At 35.1% G+C, this 24,194-nt stretch overlaps 1 protein-coding gene across 3 annotated transcripts in view; it reads left to right on the forward strand.

The window, feature by feature from the left end:
• Positions 1-24,194, forward strand: part of yes1 (YES proto-oncogene 1, Src family tyrosine kinase) — a 339,868-nt gene that overhangs the window by 95,250 nt on the left and 220,424 nt on the right. For 2 of the 3 annotated variants that reach the window (XM_073915087.1, XM_073915077.1), the window contains one exon: positions 13,698-13,799. The gene's annotated coding sequence lies outside the window, so the exon portion shown is untranslated. Of the gene's footprint in view, positions 1-10,936; positions 11,046-13,697; positions 13,800-24,194 lie in introns of those variants that run through there. The other variant, XM_073915080.1, reaches the window with a different exon arrangement.

Genomic DNA, 24,194 nt, shown 5'->3' on the forward strand with positions numbered 1-24,194 from the left:
TGCTCCGGTTTCCCCCACAGTCCAAAGACATGCAGTACAGGTGAATTGGGTAAGCTAAATTATCCGTAGTGTATGAGTGTGTGTGTGAATGTGTGTGTGTGGATGTTTCCCAGAGATTACATTGCATACCTGCGAACATTGCATATCCTGCGAAGTGACTTTTGTGGATGAACACATTGCAATATCGATGCTGAAATGATATATTGTGCAGCCCTAATCCAAAGCTACTTGTTTATTTTGTAAAAATAAAGTTAGCAAAATGTGTAAAGTGTGAACAAATTTGCATTGGTGTTGAATGAGAGATGTGAGTTTTGTATTGTGAATATAATACAGTCACTAGTTTCAGTTTCGCTTTAAACCTTCAATTGTAACCTTTGGCACTCTTGATGTTAATAAATTTAAGTGCATTCGTCTGGCAAAAGAAGACCTTATTCGGAGCTGCTTTTCTCTTTTTTATGCAAATGACAAGGTACTGTTCTGCTTCACAGCATACTGTAGTCTTTTTTTTGGGTAATTTTTTTTGTTTTTGTTATTCTTTTTTGGCATAAAATAATGGCAATTTTACAGTGTTCTGCAGGCGACAATTCTATTTTATTCCTTGTAATAAATGTTGTTTACAGTAAATGCCACTATAGATTTATGGTGCATTATTTAGGGCATCTCTAGCCTAATGGCTAGTGGATTGAACTTGTAACCCAAAGGTTGGCTAGTTCGATTCCAAAGCACGAATTAAAGATGGAGGAGGTGAATGAACTGCTCTCTGTGCATGTTTGTGTGTATTTATGTGCTTTCACTCCTCACTCTAAACATATGTGTGAACTTAGGTGGGTTAAAAGCAGAGGACCAATTTCGAGTATGAGTAAAACAAACAATATTTGACAAAGGCTCACTTCACTCACTTCACTTCACTGATTTTGTTTCATACTTTTCATTCTCGGTCATTTCATTTTCTGTTCTGAATACTGTCAAATTTAAATAATATGTAGTTGCTGGTAGGGTTTTGTTAATAATTTACATTACGTTTTGCATTAATTTGTCATATCTTTGTTAATATATATATATATATATATATATATATATATATATATATATATATATATATATATATATATATATTCTCTTAATTGTTACTTTTAGTTGGGTAAACTGTCTTTTCAGGGAACCACAATTGTTTTATTTGTTTTGTTAGATTTAACTGAACTTGGACCAGGGCTCTCCATATGTTTGCATTGCATGAAAAAGAGCAGCTGTCACATGTTGAAACTACATTAATGAAGAATGAGGAATTTCAACCACAGTTATAACTTTTATTTCTAGTTTCAGTTTTCAAACTATGGCAGAACCTTTTCATGCAGTTTTCTTGGGAGGTACCATTGGGAGGTACCATCAAAGCTAACAAAACAAAACGCAAGAGAATTAGTCCACAAGACAACAGAACTAATTATGTTGTAGGTTAGGTCTTTTGTGTCTGTCCCCTTTTGTTTGCTCTGTCTGCTCTGTGGCATATTGTTGGTGACACAGGAGTATTTTTGCTCAGGTTCAGTTTCTTGCCATTGTTGTGCTTTGATTTGTTTTTTTCTATCAAAATGTTATTGTCTAATAAGGCTATAACATTTCATAAACATTCTTAGCAACCTAGCAGTGACATTTTCATGTTTTTGTGACTGCAGTCAGCACAGCCCAGCTGTTTGCACAGGCAAATATTGTCATTTATCCACATATCATGTCATTAAATTGCACAGTTTATATCACACTGACAGCTTTTCATATGCCAACATATTTTTCAGCGATTTAAAAACATTGACGAACATGTCCATAAGCAGTAACGAAGGCTCAAATGGCATGATCAAAACAATCTCTTTGTCTTGCACCCACAGCCCAGCTTCCTTATCCCCCTGACTCACTGCATAGGCCCGCTCCTCTGACAGTGAAGTAATTAGAAAGGAGGCTTGTCACACATTAGCATAATTAATAAGAAAAACATACCCGGCCCTAAACAGCCGCAACACTATATGGTGATTATGAATTCTTGGTTATGCTGAAATAGACAGTCCATCATCAACATGGAGAACGCTGTTATTGCACTGGCAGGAAATTAAAGTTAAATCCCGGTGCCCTTTAAATGCAGAAGAGATTAGCATGACACATCATTTGCATAGACTGCATTCCAGCATATGTTTCACGGCTAGGGAAAAGGGAAAAAACAGACACCTAATAATTTTCTGTAAGAAAGAAATATATAACTTCTTAAATGAAGTCTCGCCAATGACAACAAAAGAAAAAAGCAAAATCAGTAATAATTTCTGTCCCTCCATTAAAAGTCTTCAAAATGTGGTTTCCGCTACATTCATTTTTCCATTTATTCATTCCTTCATTCACCAAAATTAATTCCCGCCACGGCTACATTACAGCTTCTCATTCAAAACATTCAGTTGTTGCTGTTTATAAATAGTGGGTTAAAATTGCACCAAAACATAATAAAATGTAAGTGAATTATAACAGAGTAAACTTTTCTGTAATCATAGTAGTGCTGTGCGTTATTTGTTCAACCCTTTAAGGTGACATGACTGACTGACTGACAGGGCTGCCTGATGTGTGAGGTCAGCAAATACGACGTAGCTTTCAGTTACGATGAAAACAGTTTCCAAAATTATACTTTATAGATAAAGGTCTATGGCTCTGCATAAAATGACTTTATCTTGCTGGAGTTTATGGCTGTTTTACTTTACTTCAAGACACATTAATGCAATTCTGTTGTTCTATTGTAGACATTCATAAATATTCCTAGCAAATCTAATAAATGTTGGAGACATACTTACTACACAAACACGCTAAATTGCACTTCAGCAGCATTTATTTCAGAGTGCACAAAAAAAAAACTGCACTTGAGCAACGTATATTTGAGGGTATGCAAGACGTTTTGTGCATGAACAGATGAAATCGGCACGCAAGCAAAGAGCTTAGCATGCTCATATTACATGAATGCAATCTCGACTTGTAATACTGTGCTCATGACAGTTTTAAGATTTATGTAAAATACCTGTCACCACAGCTGCAAAAAATCCTAAAGGAAACACTGGAATCTGCTTTAATCTTTATTCTCTAAAGAAACATGGTCACTTTATATGATAAAGTGGTTCAATTTATACTTTTGTTCACATATAAACAGTTTATTAATCTACTGATCATCAATTAACATATAGGCAGATTCTCAACCATATGTACTACACACACAAGAATCCCAGAAGCTCAAACGTGGGCCGGCACATGAAATAAAACCTCACTGGTAAATCAGGCAAGCATGCTTGAGTTCTTGTGGCAAGATTTAAGTGCCGTAAACAGTTTACTGATGAATATTTACATGTAAATAAAAGCCTCATGTTTGTCCAGAAGCTGCTTCATTCATATGGATTTATCTTTTTGATCTCGTCTAAATTTTTGAGTCAACAGACACTTGGTGGAAGGACAGAAATCTCTCAGATATGAAATTTAGTTTCATTGCAAATATCTTAATTTGTGTTCAAAAGATGAACATATTTCATGATTTATTTCAAGAAAACATGATTGCTGAAAACAGTTGTGCTGCATGACTTAAAATACTTTTTTTTTCAATAAAATGAAATTTTGATCCATTTTAATGTATCTATTCCTTGTTAAATTAAAGCATTTATTTTTAATTTTACAAACACCAGACAATTAAATAGTAGAGCATCTTTTACATAAAGCAGTTCTACAGTGGCATCTGATATAGCGTCCTGTGTTGAATTAACATACTTTGTACTCCTTGCTTTACATATTGTTTCCCCTTCTATTTGAATCGTTTTCACTTCTGGCTGTTTGATTGACAGAATCTATTTCTCTCAGAAAGACTCCACTTTGAAAGACTTTGTGGACTTCTTAGGTAGAACAAGTAAGGCTGCACAGCAAGAGAAGTCATGTGGTGTCTAAATGCCTCTTCTTTTGTCTGGGAGGAGACTGGCCGCTACCACCCCTCAGACACTTTTTTTTTTATTTGCTGAATCGTTTGGAAGTAACTGTGCTGGCTGAGAGAATGGAATGTCCTTGGTGTTGCCTAACAACCAAGTTCCTGTCAGAGGAGGTGGAGATGTGGCTTGCACTAATTGAATTTCATCTCTTTGAAACATATTGGCCCTTAGACATTATTAAAAGTGCTGCACTTCTTTGTATAGGTGCAAACAAAACATGAGCGTGACGCTTGCCTCTGTCAAGGTTACCCAGTTCATTCCAGAGCCTGTCTTTTGTGATTTGCTGAAGTGGATAACTGACGTTTCATATTTCAGACACTGATACAGCGATAAAGATGTTGCTTTTATTGACTCCCAGTACAGCACTCATGGTATGACCAGCAGTGTCTCAAATAGGAAAACTCTTTGTTGAATGCACATTGCCACCAAGCACTATCGTCATAGCTGACTCACAATTCAACATCATGTAAGAGACTTGGGCTGTGTGATTTGGGGAAAATGTCTAATTGCGATTTTTTAAAAAATATTTTTGTATTGCGATTTCATTTGATTTGTGAAGTAATTTCGTAGTCAAGCTTCAGCTCAATATTCGTAGCTTCTTACTGCTAGTGAGAGTCAAAAAAGGGAACTGAAAAGATATTCACTAACTCCAACTTCCTTTGAAATTTGTTTAGAAATATTCAGAAATGAAACAGTAATTTTTCTGTCAAGCAAACAGTAGTGAGTTATGGTGTTAATTATCTTCTGGTGCCTTCGTGATGTTTTGTTGGGGGCTGTGTGGTGGCGCAATAGGTTGCACGTTTGCCTCACAGCAAGAAGGGGGCATGTTCGAGCCTCGGCTGGATCAGTTGGCGTGTGTTCACGGGGGTTTCCTCCAAAGACATATGGTACAGGAGAATTGGGTAACTAAAATTGTCCAAAATGTGTATGGATGTTTCCTATTGATGGGTTGCAGATGGAAGGGCATCCGCTGTGTAAAACATATGCTGAATAAGTTGGCGGTTCATTCCGCTGTGGCGACCCCAGATTAAAAAAGGGACTAAGCCGAAAAGAAAATGAATACTTAATACTTAATGATTAGCAATACTTTTAGTTTACTTTTTAGCATGACACTCCATAACTGCCTTTGGTGCTTTTTTAGGGGCTGGTTGTTGCAATTCCTCGTGCTGTGGCAACATTTATGCAACAACTCTTACAAATTACCTGTTTTTGTTTGGTGTCTGAGACTTTGAAACCAAGATATTCCCATATCATTATTGTATATCTTAAAATCTTTTAACAAAACTATTTATAACTCTATTTACCATTATGGTTTAATTATCTTCCTCACAATAACATTTGTAAGTTCTCCATGTATTTATAGACCCTATGGGGTGCACAGACTGTACATTAAGGTCATTATATTCAGTGTTTCCTCTAGGATTTTTTCCAGCTGTAGCGGCAGGCCTTTTTTTACACAGATCTACCAACCACCTGTGGCGTTATTTTTTAAGTGATAATATCATGAGTACATATTAGAAGTTGGGATCGCATTTATGTAATAGCCTACGAGCATTGAATCTCTATGTTTGCTATGTTGAATCTCTATCTGTCGTGTTTGCTGGCATCACGCACCTGTCAGTCTGTCAGTAAGTCAGTCAGTCAGTCAGCACGTCACCTTAAAGGATAAACAAATGAAGCACAGCAATACTACGTTACAGAAAAGTTTTGTAAAAGTTTATAATTCACTTACCCTTTAATACGTTTTGGTGCGATTATTACCCGCTATTAAAAAAATAAAATGTTTTGAATGAGAAGCTGTAATGTAGCTGTGGCGGGATGAATTTTGGCGTGGCGCCCCGCCATGGAAGAATAAATGTAGCGGAAACCATGATATTCTTTCAAGATAAATAAATAAATATTTAAATACATAAATAAATAAATGTAGATATTACATTCATGATTCAAGAGCATTAAAATACTATTCAAAACAATACCTAAAACAATACATAATTGTTTTGTTTATCATCAAAAAGAAAACATAAACCTGATTTGATGCTTTTCATTCATTCATTTTCTTTTTGGCTTACTCCCTTTAATAATCCGGGGTCGCAGCAGTGGAATGAACCGCCAACTTCTCCAGCTTGTTTTTATGCAGTGGATGCCCTTCCAGCTGCAACCCATCTTTGGGAAACATCCACACACACTCATTCACACACACTCATACACTACGGACAATTTAGCCTATTCAATTCACCTGTACCGCATGTCTTTGGACTGTGGGGGAAACTGGAGCACCCCCGGTTCTCCCCGGTTCGCAGGAAAAGCATGCAAACTCCACACAGAAACGCCAACTGACCCAGCCGAGGCTCGAACCAGCGACCTTCTTGCTGTTTTTAACAGGACAAACAACATCATTCAAAATCCTAAAAAACCTTTGGGTTTAGCCAGGATTAAGTGTGAAAATTCATTCCTAACCGTCTTAAAAATTGTTAAATTTGACTTGGTGAAGCTGTCTAAAACCTTAACTTACATTGTTGACTTTACAAAACTGTAAAATGTACATTAAATCAAAATTGATCCCTCTCTTCTTTCTTAGAGCCAGTAATAGTGAATGATTTATTGGCCTATGATAAATATGATCACAATTGCACTAGGAAGTTATTTTGAGTCCTTAAAAGACAACAACAAGTCTTTTAAGGACTCAAAATAACTTCCTTGTGCAATTGATATCACTTTGGGATTGCTGGTTATTGAATGACGTTAACTGGTTTCAAAAGAGTTATTTACAGGATCAGTACATCCCACTATGAAAATGTTGTCATTACTTAGTTTTCCTCATATTACTACAAACTCTAAATAATAAACTAATCAAGTAAAAAACATTCCAAAAATTAGTACACCAATATTATTTATTCATTTATTTTTTGCAGTAACTCTGAATTTAAATGCATTATCTATCTTTTCCTAAAACTGTTCGGTGACCAAACTCTTTTTTTAATGAATATAACTGTTTAATAAAACTGTTTACTTTAAAGGTATTAAAATTAATGGCTATATTCACTGACAAATGGATAAAAATGATTCATTTTTCAAATGGGGTGTACTCATTTTGCTGATCACTGTATATCATGCTCACTTTTTACCTTCCAGCAGACACACAACATCACAAGACGTTATTATTAGGTTAGATTTAGGTCACCAATGTCTAAGAACAATGTTATTTTGTTGATTTTAAGTTATATTGGAAAGTGACCAAAATCCAATGTCTAGCCAACGTCTTAAAGTTGATAAATGTCAAATCGGTATTGGCTACACAATATTAAGTTGAAACATTATTAGACGTTGATATTTTGTTGTTTTTAGGTTGTGTTGGAAAGTGACCAAACTGCAATGTCTGTCCGACGTTGAACATTGATGTCGGCCTGACGTTGGGTTTTTACGTCAAATTGATTTTCATTTCCAAACAAAATGCAACGTCCCACAACTTTGTCCATCTGACATCTGACAGTTGACGTCCTGTACATGCAGGGCGTCAGTTCAAAAAAGATTAAATTTATGCTCCATGCTACTTTTTTTGCCAAAGAATGTTCTGTTTTTCCATTATACAAGTAAAGTACATTGCTGACTAACAGCACAGTTGTTGCTGAAAGGTTTTCATGTTCTTGCATCTTAATAGCTACCCATGCTAAAGAATGAGCTGTATCATTGAGTTTTACCCCAATGGTATTCTTGCTTTGTATTCACAGCCACATCCAAACCACTGTCTTCATCAAGCAGGGTAAAATGCACAGGGGTTATTGCTTATCTGTGATCTAGACACCGACTCACTGACTGCATTATTACTCGAGAGAGCAGGAGTGTGTTTGTCTGTTCAGATCAGAGGGGGAGTTCACACTTGGTGAATGTGACATAAATAAACTGGCACGGTTTGATGAACATAAGGTGTAAAGACATCTCAACCAATCAAGTCTGGACGTGTTGGAAAACATTTTTCTCATAAATGCATAATTCTGCACGGAAACATAGCAGTACATAGATTATATCAAGCAGCTGACATTTCAATATTGGATTAACTCTCTGTGACAGTTCTTCAATCCAATAAGCAAAATGAACCCTGCCATAAATAATAAGAGTAGCAAGTCATCAACTTCACATTTACTATTAACTATTCCCTGTTGCTAGATGTACATAAATACTACAGACTTTCTTTTCCTTGAACCAGAGGTTATCAATCTTTTCTGCCTGCTAAAACCAAGTGGCAAGATTAATGTGATAAGTTTCATTATTATCATTTTTATTACCAATTATGCTACAACTAGTTTCAGTCTTTTGATTGTTTGAATGACATTGCCTGTTTCACTGTTAGTTTCACTCTAATTATTTGTGTTTTGTGCATTTTATGATTGGTGGGATTTTTTCAGACTTTGTACATAACACTGACACACCAGTCTGTCTTTGAGTAAATCAATCTTTCAGCCAATTTAAAAAATACTGATTAATTCGGACACAAAACATTCATTTATTGATTCACTCAGAAAATGAACACTCTTTATGAATGACTCAATCAATCATTTGCTGAAATATTTTATTCAAAGCAAAAAATTGTTCAGGAACTGTGTTGCTTGTAAATGCAACAATTAATTAAGGCCCTCAGTTTTCTCAATCCAGTCGAAGCTTCATTAGCTGTTTAAAGCAGAATGTTAAGGAATTTGGCTAATTTTGAATGAACAAATCAAAAGCTGTTCATTAGTTTTATTTATGATAAATTAACACATTTACATACAAAACAATACTAGTGTTAGAACCATTGAAAGTTAAAAAAGTAGAATTAGTGTAAAAGGGTATTCATTTTAAAATCCCAAGCATTCATTGTTTTGTTGGCAGATTAAAACTAGACTGTACAATTTTCAAAGTTATGTACAATTTTGTCTATATTGTTTCATTCATTAAAGTATTTAACTCTTTTAAAGTGGTGGTCCACTACGATATCATCTTTTAATGTATATGTAATATATGTGTATGTATATGTGTAATGTAGCTGTGTGAACATAATCTCTTAATGTAAAACGCTCAATGCAAAGGGAGACATTGGTTTTTACAGAGTTATTTAAGCAAAGCTTTCAGCTAACAAAGTTCAGGTAGAAAAAAACACATACAGGTTAATGAAATCATAAACTCTTCAGGATACGCGCATACCCCCTACACAGACAACCCGTGCAGCGCAGGGTGTGGCCAGAGTTACTGTAATGTTATAGCAGAGAAATCTAAAATGCCATCCAAATGCTGCTATTTCCACAGAGCTCATTCTGTTTCTGTATTTGGCCTTCCAAAGGACAAAACACAAAGAGAAAATTGTTTACAATTTAATTTGAATGATGTTCCAGAGAACTAAAAAAATATATAGGTCTAGCATTTGACAAATGAGAGCTTCCTGAATCTCTCCCAGTTCAGTGGTGGATTCAGCTAAAAACTCTTTAAAGAAAGGAGCAGCTCCAACCGTAATAGAAAAAACTGTGGACTCTGAGCCACAAACTGAAAGTATTTTCAATTGTTAAAATTAATCAATTACATGCATAGGGTTAATAGTATGTTGTAGCAAGAACGTAAACAAGGATGTAAACAACAGGAAATTCTGTTTGCAAAAGATATCGCAAAGGTATGTGAAAATTTCATACTACTTTCACATGTTTACTCTGTATGTACATGAAAGATACTTGTCAAGTTTTATTTTAGAGAGCAGGCATGAGATCCTTTGTGTCATTTTCTGTCTGATTCAGCTCAAACTGATATGGCTACACTTACTATCTACAGAGCAGAGGCAAAGAGCCTGCTTGTAGGGGTGTGACGCTTTTTCTGGTGACGTGGAGCCGATCTGCGAATCACTGCACATTATGTTAGCTGACAAATCAGAGCCTCTTGAGGGCAGGAGCATGAGCACACATTGCTTTGCATCTCATGAACACAACCAACCCTATAAAAACACACTCTGGACCACCCCTTTATTTGTTAGTTTCATTCATTAGAATTTTCTGGGTTCTGATAAGTAGGATTTACATTCCCTTTTACATTATGTGAATAAACCATGGCTGAGAGTGTTTTCCCTCTTTCCCTCTTACAATATATGTAGCAAGTCTACCACATTTATAAATACATTTCTAATTCTAGTTAGTAAACTTCTCACTTTGTTTATCACAAACCTCCTTCTGAGGCTTCTCCATTTAAAATCTGCTGCAGTGAAGACACCCAGTGTGTGTTTGTTTGCCACACCGATTATTGTGCTCTCAATTAACTCGTGGCTAGGCACATTTTTACTGACATATGGCAAAGCTGTGCATGATCAACAGGAGATGGCTTAGCATAGAAAATAATGAGAGGTCACCTCTCAGTAGAATCAGGTCATGGTGAAAGGTCCAGGGTTTTTTTCTAGCTGCCATTTTAAGTGCCCAGACCAGTATCTGGAGAACATAAATTATCTGGACACTGTGCATCTAACAGTCAAGACTTTTGCACCATTGGGTTTGGATGGATAGCACCGGCCTTACCAATTTGCTAAAATAGGTCCTATTACAGATACTGGACCAGAGATGTCTTAAAATGGATTCTTGGAAAATCAATAAAGTTCATATACTGCATCTATCCAAGTATACTTTTTAATCCTTCCTCTGGGTAGATATTAGTCTGGATATTTGAGAATCATAAATGTATTCAAAATTACTTAAAAATATTTAGCTTGTGCAAAAAAAAGCATTCCCAGTGGTATTTCTGGGTTAATAAAGATTGTTTTTCCACTCAAAGAATGTGACACAGGAGCCCTCATTAATGAATTTAATCTTGAGGAGACTGTGATCATAGCTGGGGTCATAGGGGGCCACGATTCAATTATATTCTTGCTTGACATATGCAAATAACATCTCCTTGTGCTCTTTGGCCAATGTACAACTAAAAATATAAGCAACACTGAAAGCCCCAGTGGGTGTTGGGTCAATGGCACCTGCTGTTCTCTTGTTAATAAGGGAAAGTAGCTCCAGTGGTGGTGACCAGATTCAGCGATATGTTTATCCTGTCATGGATTGAGAGGTAGAGAGAACTCTTTTATATTTCCTTTGCGATCGGTATAGCACTTTACCTCTTTGAAATCCCCTGAATATGCGTAACTAGAATGTGTTTAGAAACAGACATCGTGCTTAGGTTTGTGACTCTCAGAGTTTCACTACATGGTTATTGTGGCTAAAATAACTACAATATACTGTAATCATATATAATGCTACGTAAATTCAATCATTATTTTGTTTATTGTTTCTGTGTCTTTAGTGGTTCAATCATAATTTTATGAAACTACAAGCATAATCTTCTGTACAAAATAAATAAATAACTTTATTCGTCAATTTATTAAATTTAGCGCTTTATTAACAATATTGATTAAGTAGACTTTCTACAGTACATACTGTAACACGTTAATCTTCAATATTGTACTGTAGCACCCATAACTGACTTTAGTTAAGCCAATCTGCTTGACTTGAAGTTATACATTGCTTGCCCATTAGCTTATTGTTTATTTATAATTTATAATGTTATTAAAAATTTGCAGATTTTATATATAGATTCAAATCTAATGCTAAATATTTTCCTAATACAGCAGGAACTTGTATATTAACTTGTAGTATTTTTGGCATTTTGAACTGTTTCACGAGATCTGTCTCTGTTTCCCCTTGACTTTATGTGGATTTTGGTGCATGGCATTTGGTAGCTTTGTGTGGATTTGTTTCCATGGTATCAGGTAGCTCATGTGGAATTGTCTCAATGGCGTTCTGCAGCTTCATGCTGCCTTGTGTCTCTGCCATTTGATCGGTTCATGTGGATTTGTTTCCATGACATCTGGACTCTTTTTCTACATCCATATTTCCTTGCTAGGAATAGATGCTGAGGACTTCCTAGTGAGTTATTCCTAGACCTTACCATGTGTAGTAGGGTTTAATTCTATGCTTTTCAGTGTTTTCTCTATTCAGGCATGTGTGTGTGTATGTGCACTGTATTAAAGATTGTTGTTTGTTTGGACACAAATTAGATGTGTACCAATTGGGCCTGTCAGAGATATTCCTCTACCAAATGTTCATGAAGTACAACAATCGAAACACTCTCATAAAACTTGTTTAGTAATGAATAATTCCAACATTTATCGATTTAACTAACTAGAGGAGGGGAGGATATATAACTTTGCATTGACATATAAACATTACTTATACAAAGTTAACAAACCACCTAACACAGTCTTTCACTAACAGTATTGAACATATAAGGTAGGTAATTATTAAAACAAAAAATTACTTTTGGATTGCTCTGCCTCTATCGCGACCAACTAAACAGCTCGAGTTGTCCTGTGTGATGACATACATTCCATTGGCTGGCTCCAGCTAATAAACTGACTTTGCTAATTTTTTACTGTTATGTACAATTCCGTTATAATAATAATATTTAATAATAATAAAAAAAAACTAAAAACAAATTAATAATGAAATCAAAGTCATGTTGGTGGCGTTGTTCATTGGTCAAGCATTGATACTTGCACTAGACAGGACAACTGACTACAAACTGTTGGAGAGTTATGTAGACTTAAGATGACTGTTTGATTGCAGAACAACCAGCACATTCTTTATAAAAACATCAGCTTATCTACCTGAATGTAGTTTAAAACTATTAGCTCTAATGAATATCAGTCTTCATGCCAAATGGAATCGTTTCAACTCAATTTGAAGTCTTGCAGCTGATGTCACAAATCTTCAACAGTTTGGTTCTGTGACCCAGATAGAGACTGCCATAACATGCAGATGGAGACTGAAATCACAAATTTCCTTAAGTATTTTATGGCAGGGGAAGCCCTAATGCATGTCCTGAATGATGTACTGTATAGGACACAAAATAAAAGATGGTCAGAAAAGTGAAAGTATGATTGGCGGTAAAAAGGAAATTACACAACCTTCTGTTGATTTAATTCCTTCATTATCACTTAGATGTATAATATGCTCGTATATTTTAAGAAACAAATTGGCTGAAATTCCTCAAAAACGCAGTCGGTTGTTGGCAACATTAAAAACAAAAAATGCTGTCGGTAAAAGAGTTAATAGAGTAAGTATTTTAGAGAAGTATTTGACTTGATACTAAAAGGCATCAGCAAACTATTCATGTTGGAAAAATTGTCAATTAACAGGTTTCTGTTACGAACCTTGCAAAAGCAAGTTCAATTGTGAAAGCATTAAATATTTATCAAACTTCAAAGCGACACCGGTGATGGAAAAGGAAAGGACTTTTCTCATACTGCAATATGCCATCTCATTTTTGCATTTTTAAAGCACAACATAAAACATGAATCCCTGCCAGGCAGATTTGTTATTCAGAGTGAACCTTAAGGAGATGGTTCAACTTTAGGATCCTGTGGGTAGTGCTAGAGGGGAAACGACTAAATCTTTAATAGAAACTCTGTGACATCAAAGCCAGAAAGTTGTGTAATGTGAGGCCAGTCTGCAGCTGGCATAATAGTCCATGGTAAATGGGCTTTTCTTGCACCCACCTCCACAGAGGCTTGAACTTAGGGCAAAATGTGCCCTTATTAGTAGGACAGCTGGACATCAGAGCACTTAAAATCTTTCATTTCAACATTCTAATAGCTTGGACTCCTGTAGCTGTGTACCTAAACTATTCACAGTTTTTCTTTGTTGGTTGTTTTTGTTGCAGTGCCAGTGACAGCCACGCTGCGGTCGCCCACCTTGCCCTCTAAATGAGATCCTATTTACAAGATCTCTCAGAGCTCCGGAAGTGCCATCCAGAAATATTTCGGTAGGAAAATATATCAATAATCACAAAAGTTAAAACTTGGACAGTGTTGTTAAAACAACAGTTTTACCATCATTATTAGAAGATGCAGACACAGATTTCTATTCATTATTCTAAGTTAAGTCTTGCTTGTTGTTTCCTTCCTGTTCCTTTATTATTCGCCTCCTGCTGTGTTTCATTTAGTTAAAACACATCTTTTCTTTGATCATTCAGTGAGAAAAATACCTCAAATTGACCACGTGCTCCTTGTTAATGTACCTTAGTAGCAGTGCAGAGAGAGGAAAACTGTACAGTTGCTTAATCACAACTAGCAGACTGTGATGAAGCATTAACACTGCAGGACTGGCCCACCAGTGCCAAAGTGGCATAGGGGGGATAAGTGGTGTGACTTTAGTGTCACAGCATGGCTGGATGGCCTCTGAGATCCAGAACAGGAAGCAGGTGGGGTCACACTTCCCACCAGATTTTCACACGTATACTTGCTCACCTGTAATGGACACTCAAAAAGAGGAAACACAAAGGAAGGGCTGAACACAATGTAGTGGTTTTTAATATGGCATGACAAGTGGTTGTGCCACCTCACCTGTCTATCACCTGTCAAATCTGGGCAATATGTTTGAGCTAGATGTATGAGGCCACAGTATGATACCTGTGAGCAAATGTCACTGTTAATAAAAACTTTAGCGCATAGTTATGGGAATGTATTTATAAGGATTTGCTGTTTGATTTAATTTCTGAGTTCCAAGATTTTTAGTTGAATCTGATTTAGTGGTGGTTTAGTTCAGCCTATAAACCATTTTAGTGTGGTGATGTCATTGGCCCATAAACATTTCCTGCTTGTTGTTAAACTATTTCCAAACTGTAACAAGAGGTAATTCAATTATAACTTGACATTAAAACAGCTATCATGACATTAATTATCAATATGTGGACATTTTTGGATTCTCGGAAGCTATGGTAATTAAAATTGTAAAACAGGAAGTACATTAGGATCATTGCCATTGTTTACATCCCTTAAAATGGTCTATTTTAGGATGTATTGACTTGAAAGATTTGGTTTGATTGATATGAATTCTTTGTTAGTGGAGTTTTTTGAATAAGTGTGAACGCTGCCATAAACTCTAGTGCAGTGGTTCTCAAACTGTGGGCTTCCTCCTAGTGGTACGCGGAGGAACCGCTGAACAATGAAAGAAACAATTAACACTTTTAATCCTTTAATGCGTAATATAACATCGATGTGATCAGCATTGGCTGTTTTGTGAAGCGTACAATCACAACGCTGTGCTTAGAATGTTTATATTAGTGCATTGAGTCATAAGCTGTTATAAATCATTTCCCGAAGTTTAAGAATTGATTCTATAGCGTGATTTGACTGACATGAAAAGTGGCCAATCTCAGTCGACCTTGTCTAGTTGCGTGAAACGTAAGGGCGGGACAAATGCTTTCTGTGTTGCAGAGACAGAAAAAAACAACTGAAAAACAAATGTTTTGTTGGATTAATGCTTCTCGGATGTTTTCACTATAGAGATGTCTAGCAGAGTAATTAAACCGCGGACATATTTCCTGCCTTTTTGATGATCTACAAACACGTTTCGCTCTCCGACAGCCAGTCTCTCGCCTCTGACCTGTCACTCCTCTAAATACATTCTGAATGGCGGCGCGGGATTGGAGGTATTGCGCAATAACTCATTTCTACAAATGTGGCGAGTGCTTTATTTTAACACGAGAGCGCATTCATGTACGCAAATCGCTAAAACAGATATGTGAGCTTTTAAATAGGCTTTTTTTTTCAAATGAACTGCAACTCCTCTCATGATCGCCCGTGTGCTCAGATTGAAAACAATCGCGATCTTTCCACTATTAAAGTAGACATTATTTATCTTTGTTCCTTGACAAAATTTAGTCAAAAGTATTCAAAGTTATTAAGTATTTAGAAATAGATTGATACATGATCGATGACAATGCTAATAGTCTTCTTATTTGGCTGTGTTGTGAAGTGAAACTACTTTTAGCAAAGGTGTATTTTTTATTTTTTTTCTTTACGACAAAATAATTATGCTGGAAATGTTTCTGGATGAGGTATTTGTGTGATTTATACATTTAGCTGTATTCCGATCTGTCTTAAAGCATTACAGGTCAAAGCAATTCGTTGTTACTTATTGTTTATTTATCAAAATTAACAATAAAGATTTTAAAGCACAGCTTTGATAAATGTAGTGTTGTCATTTCAAATACCTTAAGTAAAATTAAGTCATTTGTTTTATTAAATTTTTTTTTTACTGACAGTGTACTTGTATTTTTTTTAAAGTTTCTATTTTAGATTAGGTTAAATGTAAAATAAAATCTACATGTGATGTACAGCTTTTTAAGAAACAAATTTGCCATATTGTAAAGAAAAATAGCGTAAAATATGTAAATAAAAGGCTAAATTAAATCTTTTTACCATATACTTCAATTAAACCTTTCAAAGCTTGTAAATATCGTTTTTAAAAAATGGGCAAAAAGTGTCTCTATGGCCTTAAAGATTATTTGGTAGTTTTACCAGTGCTATTGAAAAAGATTAATTGTCATGAAAGGAAAAATTGACTATACTTTCTTTGTTTGTGCAATTTCCTATACATGTAGCTTTGGGATTTAAGCAATTAAACCATTCAATCAGGTTTGAACGTAAAAAAAGTGATTTCATTATGAAACTCTGAATTTTTTTTTTCAAAAGTAACCAACTAGTACTTTTTAAAAGAGTACTTTGTACTTTTACCTAATATTAATATTATTTACTAAAATTTGTGTTATTTTAGCAGTGTAATAGTATTTTTACTTGAGTACAAAAAAAAATTTCACAAGCATTTAGTGCAGGTTTATTATATTATTAATATATGATTAATAAATATTATTTATTATTATTATTATATTTATTATATTATTATTTATTATATATGTTTTTTTATTTGTATCTATTCCTATGCAATGTTTTATGGGTTGCTGAGAATACTTTTCAGGTCTTCAATACATGTCAGTCTTGAAAAAAAAAAAAAATAGGTGCTGGAATTGATTTTCATTAGGCTGTGCCTGTATGAACCCTGTCATATGTACATTTAACATATATTTCAAGATATATCTGAAAGTGTAGGAATGTGACATATAGCCTATATTTATAAGGTAAAAGCAACATCTCCAGCTTTTGATGAATAGGCTACAATGAATACTTTAGATTTAAGTACAGCAGTCTTCTTTTACTTTTTAAGAACAGCGCCATTTTTTAATGAACTTTTAAAAGCACATTTTAACAAAAACTTTTTTTTTTATTATCTGCAAGCACAGTTAATGTTCAGACTATTTCAAATGTTTAAAGTGACTGATAATAATACATATTCTTAATAATAGGAATTAATCTGCATCGTTTTTAAACTGTGCACACCTGTAGCTGCTTAATTAGGCCTATGACGCTATTTTTTAATACTGGTTAAAAAATAGCGTCGTAAGGTGGTACTTGGAGAGACAATTTTTTTCTAAGGTGGTACTTGGTGAAAAAAGTTTGAGAACCACTGCTCTAGTGCAAACTAAACAAACTTCTAAAACAAAATCTGGTGCAATTTAAATAGAATATGTAGCAAAGACATTTGACACAAAAACAGGACATGATGTCACAATTGTGACAATAAAATTGACCGATCCTCAAGCATACCTGTTTTTTTTTTTCTCAGTCATAGTGTGGCTAGTTACAGTTGAAAATAGGCATTGGAGATATGTTTTTCATGGTGGAGCAAATTCTGGTGTTGTTTGTCCATTATCCATTGGGTCCACATGACATGTCACAGTGCTGCGGGTGCTATTTGTGTGACCAAAGTGCAATATGCCGTCAATCAGCTGTGCTGCAGAAATAGCTCAATTGTAGCTTCAGTAGCGGCAGTAAAACTAACTACTTTTCAATAAATGTGTCCTGATGTAATTGATAATACCTGCTTTACTGTCAGGTTATCCAGTTTAATGATGCTTACGTTACATTTAATGTTTTTGTTACCCTTTGAAGTAGAGCTGCACTAACGCTTAAACAATGTCTTACTTTCATCATTAATGATTGGAGTAAATGGCTGTTTAAGTGTTTTTTTTACTGTCATAAGAAAAACAAAAGAAGTCAGAATAATTAGCCTCCCTTTGCTTTTTTTTGTATATTTGCCAATTGAGGTTTAACAGAGCAAAGAAATTTTCACAGTATGTCAGATAAAAAAAATTTTCTACTGGAAAAAGTATTATTTGTTTTTAGGCTAGAATAAAAGCAGTTTTAATTTTTTAAACACCATTTTAATGTCAATATTATTAGCCTTTTAAAGCTATATTTTTTTAGTTAGTCTACAGAACAAACCATCATTATACAATAACTTGCCTAATTACCCTAACATGCCTAGTTAACCTAATTTACCTAGGTAAGCCTTTAAATGTCACTTTAAGCTTCATAGAAGTGTCTTGAAAAATATCTAGTATTATGTATGGCAAAGATAAAATAAATCAGTTTTCAGAAATGATTTATTCAAACTATTATGTTTAGAAATGTGTTGGAAATCTTTCAGTTAAACTGAAATTAGGGCAAATAATAAACAAGGGGGCTAATGATTCTGACTTCAACTATATATTTGGTGTTAACTTCCATAGTGTTTATTTTCAGTGGCAAAAAACTTGTTCACTGTGAATATCATTTTAAAGGTTACCTAACAGGCAACTGCAAAGTCACTGCTAGTGTGAATGAGGCTTTTCTGTGATCAGGTAAACTACATTTTCAAATGCTTTTTACACTCATCTCAGTGTAAAGTATTTATAGGCTTTAGTAGTCAATAGGCTACTTTTACTAGTGTAGTGCCCTGAGAGCTTTGCTGTTGTATGAAGGGGATTTTGAACAAGGTAGATAGAAATATCAGCAAGTTTGTAAGTTCTTGGAAGTCTATGGTTCAGCAGTACACTAGACAGGAAGGATCTAATCCTAAATTAGTTTTTTTCTTTAAATAGTGTTGTTTTACATCAGTGGTCAGATGTGTTTTCTGACCAAGAAAGGCTACACAAAAGTCCTAAAGACGACAAGACGAACACTGGCAAGTGCATCTCAAGGCAACAGCTGAGAGAGAGAGAGAGAGAGAGAGAGAGAGAGAGAGAGAGAGAGAGAGAGAGAGAGAGAGAGCAGTAGCTTTTACCTGTCAGTGGGTGGCACATGGCTCCTGAATAGTGTAAAACTAAAAATGAAATAGTGCATTTATTCCTTTTTTAATTTCAACTGATTTTTTGTTTTACATTTACCCATTAAAAAGACACCGTCTCATGTAAAAAGTGTTAAATTCTAAACATTAAAAATTATTTGTTATTATTCTACTGTTGAAAAAAAGTTTAACAGAAAGGATATTGTTAGGTATTCAAGTTCAGTAACTGTATCATGGCTGTGAATGCATTTGTCAAGTATTCTATGTTGACTCAGTGTGTGGACTTAATTTGCATACTGTTGTCTGACCTTGTGTCTTAAAGTGATTAATTTTAACATCTAGCTGTGCTTGCCTTTTGAAGTTAAATGTATGTAGTTACACTTCTGGAACTTGTTAATTCCATCCAACAATTTCTTCCCTTGAGATCCTTATTCAAAAGGAGTGAGATACTCCTATCTTCTTCCTTTGAACACCATACCCATTCACTTTCAATTTGGGATGCTAATAGGAATAAAAGTAACTAATAGTCGTCATTACTTAGTCATCAAGCTGAATACGAAATGGCTTCCTTTAAGAATTGATGTGAGATTATAAAAATATACCCTTGACCGCTGGGACTCCCTGTGCGTGCCATACATCTGATCATTTCCGGAACATTTTCTGCAAGATAGTTTCGGATGCCTGCGAGCGAGAAGCCTATCTTTCACCAGTCCTACTCTTTATGTCACTTCACAACTTCCCCCGCCTCCCAGTGAATTTTTATTTTTAACCACTGTCTGTTTTGTGACAAAGCATCGGTGGAGCACAAATGAAACAGCAGGCAGTTCAGAATGAAACAGCAGACAAAGTGAACGGTGGAGATGAGAGAATGCGCTGACTGGAAGCGCTGGGCTAATATAACACCACAAAGCGAAGAGCTCAGGAGGGGTCAGTCAGTGAGTGTGAGTCATCCTGCTGGTGCTTTTCCATTTATTTTCAGCACTATCGGCATCTTAGTCGGACGCTCCTCTCCTCAGACTCTGAAGGAATGTGGTTTTTAATAGCAAACGCTGAGGCTTTTGTGAAGGATGACAGTTCTTCAGGCCAGATCATAATGTTCTTGGATCTGCAGAAGGTTCAGTAAATATGTGCATAAAACATTACTTTGCTTTACTGTTTGGCTGTTTATACTCCTGGTATTAAGATGCGTTTTGACACATTCCCATTCGTGCCTGCTTTTTAAATCTATCTCTTGTCCACTTTTTAAATTTCTTTTAGGTCTGTGGATGACTGTATTTGTTTTAAAATAAGCTTAATTTATTGTTAAATGTGAAGTAAATGACAAAATTAATAATAAATTTATTCATACTTGTGCAAAAAAGAAGCCTATATAAGGTTCAATGCTAAGGATTTTTTGTACTTGCTTTATATTAATAAGCAAAAATGGGCTCTTTTATTTTGACACCCACAGACATCGTCACCAAATATAAATCAGACAGGTAAGACTTTATCATACATAGCCTCTTTTCAGTTGTCAAGTTTTGCAAAAATCTATCCATTGAATTAAACAATCTATTTAAATAAACCTTGGCTAGAATGCTTTATAGGCTTAAATTATACAGAGAAATAACAGATAAACCGAGACTGCAGTCAGATTATAAAGGAGATCAATGCTGATCTTTTTTTTTGACGTGTCAGTGCAGAAATAAACAAAACAATAGGCCTAATACAAAATATTATATGGTTAAAATTAAAAAAAATTATTAGATGGTAATTCTGTCAATTTTCCTTATGGATAAACAGCACTCGGTAATGTTTCAGCATGCTTTTACTTTTGTATTTTACATGAAACGCAGGAATGACATTCCGCCCTACTCTTAGTTCTCTCTTCATATACCCATATATATGACTGTTTCACAACGATAATACACTGTGAAATCACTTGGTTTGTTTGTTGGATCATTTTGCTTTCTTACCACAGTCGATCAGCTCCAGAGTTCGTTTCAATTAAGTCGAGACCACTTTATGCAAACGATCTTGGGGTGATTGATTTGGCGTGGATCCGAGCACGATAGTGTGATTCACATATACCAACAAACTGCTAACTGGGCAAATGAGACAGCTTCTAAAACAAACTTTTATGTGTTAAAGTATACTATTTGCATGTAATTGACAAACAGTCACAGCCAAATTAAACTTTAGTGACAAGGCATCACTGGCCCAATCTGTCCAAAAACTAGTCTCGCACGTCTTTATTGTCAAGCCCTGCTATATCTATCTAAATAAATATTCATATAAATAGACGAAAATTTAAACAAAATTGAAAGATCATTCAAATATTCATATTATTTGATCATTTATTTTTGTTTAAATTGTCATTTTAGATTCAGCAACTAATGAGATTTTGTGTGTGGGGGGTTCAAAGTTTTTTACTTAAATATTTATATTGTGCATTTATTTGACTTGTTTTAGTAGTTACTTTGCAAGTCAGCTTAACCCCATCTTATTCTATTTTAATTTATTTGCAATGTAAATAAATTAAACTTTTTTTTTTAAAACATATTTTCTTTGTTTTTATTCGCTTTTAGGGCAAATCAATCATTTAAATGATGTTTTTCATCTAATATGTATCTAACAGGAATCACATCGAACATGCTAAACAGGCCTAGATGTGTAGATGAACTTTTTGTTTAGGTCTCTGAAAAATGTATTTTCAGGACACTGACAGTGTTGTCATGATGCTGCTTTCTTGCAGCTCTTAAGTAATCTGTCACAAAACATGATGCCTCAAAAAACCACCACCTATGAGGAAAGAAAGCAAATTTCAATTCACTTGTTTCCGGGGGGTCCAGCGGCAACTGAGCAGCTGCCATTGAGATGAATGGAACGCTATAAGAATACAGCATTTTCCTCCAGGTATTATAGACCTGCCAAGGACTGTGAGACCAAATGAATTATTTGTTTTAAGACAAATTCCCCAGTTAAATAAAAATGTTGAGACAGAGCATTTCAGACTGAGGGAATTCACGGTTGTTTCGTGATATATGTGTTGGAAGGAAACTGTGCTGTTATTCATTGAGGAGAAGGGGAAAATGGTGGTTGAGCTTGACAGATCTAGTGATAGTTGGGTTATCTATTTATGTGATTGTGTGGGAAGGGTTGGCTGAATTTTGATGAAATGATTCCAGAGCTTAGAGGCTGACTAAACAAGGTCAAAACTTGGTGACAGAGACTTTTAATTTTACTCAAAACACTCTAGACCTTTTGTCCTCTCATATCTTCTCATGTTCTTTTCTCCTAGAATAACTTTAACTATTTAATTTCCTATGTAGGGACGTAATGATACTATCTTTATTAGATCAGATCCTTACCGAAATTTCTGAGCATTAGCCAATACAGATACCAGTCCGATACCAGTGCAGTTTCTTTTCACATAACACAATTTCTATAGTTCTGCTAATCTAAGTTATCAGCACTAATATGATCTCTTCTTTAGTACACAATCCACCAAATTTAGACAATTTTACATTATTTCAAGAGTTCACACTTAGCTGATGATTGATTATGAAGCTTGTTTGGCAAGCTGTCCCGGGAGAGAGCCCTGAGCTCATAAGATCCTCAAGCCCGGGGCTCCCTCCGGATTTCAAGGCGAGAGGGGAGTTTGAGCTTAGATAGATCTCGAGAACTCCCCTGCTGTAGTAACTAATGAACAGATAGTGATTGCTCTTAAGAGATAACTACTTACAGGAGCATGTCTATGGTGTGGATTTGGATTAATCATTTAACATAAATTGCATGTTTTTGGATGGTGGGAGTAAACCAGGGAACCCGGGGGAAACCCACGTGAGCATGGCTAGAACGTGTTAACTCCGCACAGAAACATTGGCTGGCTTGGTAATGACTAGAACCAGTGACATTCTTGCTGTGAGGCAACAGTGCTAACCCCTAGGCCACCATGCCACCCATCTAGGAAAGGAGGAGGAGTAAGAGTGGAAGGGGGAATTCTTCAAAACGAAAATGGCTGTCATACGAAGCTTACGGTTATTATAGAGACTTAGGAATCGTCTGATTGGTGAATCATGAATTGAATGATGTGGGGCCGGCTGCAAGCAATCATAAGCATGTGATCCTCTCGAAATGAGTCTATAAATAAACATTACAAAAAAACAATGTTGTCAATGATGGACTTTGTCTTTTATTAATTTTACAAATGTTTACTGGATGCACAATAAACCTATAACTCAGCTCAAAAAACTGTGTTGCTTTCACTTTTTATCATCGTCAAAGACATACCCTAAAATAATAACTTAAAACAGAACAATAAGTAGAGCAAACCATCACAAACAAACAAGGGGAAGGCTCAACAAAACATATCAACATATGGGCCTAGGTTTTATATTGTATGTTTAGGGTATATTCTTTCAAATGATGGCTAGTACATAAAAACACATACTGTAAAATTATGTAAGAAATTATTATTTTCTAAAAAGACAACAGCAAATGTTAGATAGGTCATCACAAGATATTTTAATAATCTTACAGAGTGGCGTTCATCGTGTCCGGGCAACCGGTGCATGAATGAAGTGCTTGAAACCTCATTTGAGATAGCGCACAGCTCTTCTGTATCTGCTGCCACTTCAAAAAGCAGCACAACGTGAAGATGTCAATGCTTTGTGGATCTGTGCAACGTATTATTGAGCCTTTTCTTTTAAATTTCAGCTATGTTGTGTTTGAAGAGCAGATAATAACGCTTTCTGCTCTAGTGTTGTAAATGCTATCTAACAGTCACAGCACAAATTAAAACATGATTTAGAAACAGCAATGAATTCTTTGTTGCAAGTAAAAATAAAGCCATTTAATGCAAAACTCATTTATCCATCAATAATTTAAAATAATAGGATTAAATAATCTTGGAGAGAGTTTTGTCATGTAATCACAACCGGATGCGACAAGCAATTTGAATTATGAATTTATGAAGAGTGATTGACAGGAGCAGAAGAAGGAAGCGCTGACGTGAACTTGAATTTAATCACTTGAATATTCATTTGGTGTCATCGAATGGCTTCAGAACATTTGCAATTTACAATATAAACAGTAATATTGTTCAAGTCTGCATAAAATGTAAATATTTATTTTGCTAGATCAAATTGTTATTCTTAACGAGAATATTTCATCTGTGCAACTTGACCCACTGAAAATAAAAATGAAATAAAATAAAATTGTGAAATAAAAT

This window comes from Danio rerio, chromosome 2 (genome assembly GCF_049306965.1).
Source record: "Danio rerio strain Tuebingen ecotype United States chromosome 2, GRCz12tu, whole genome shotgun sequence".
NCBI lineage: Eukaryota > Metazoa > Chordata > Actinopteri > Cypriniformes > Danionidae > Danio > Danio rerio.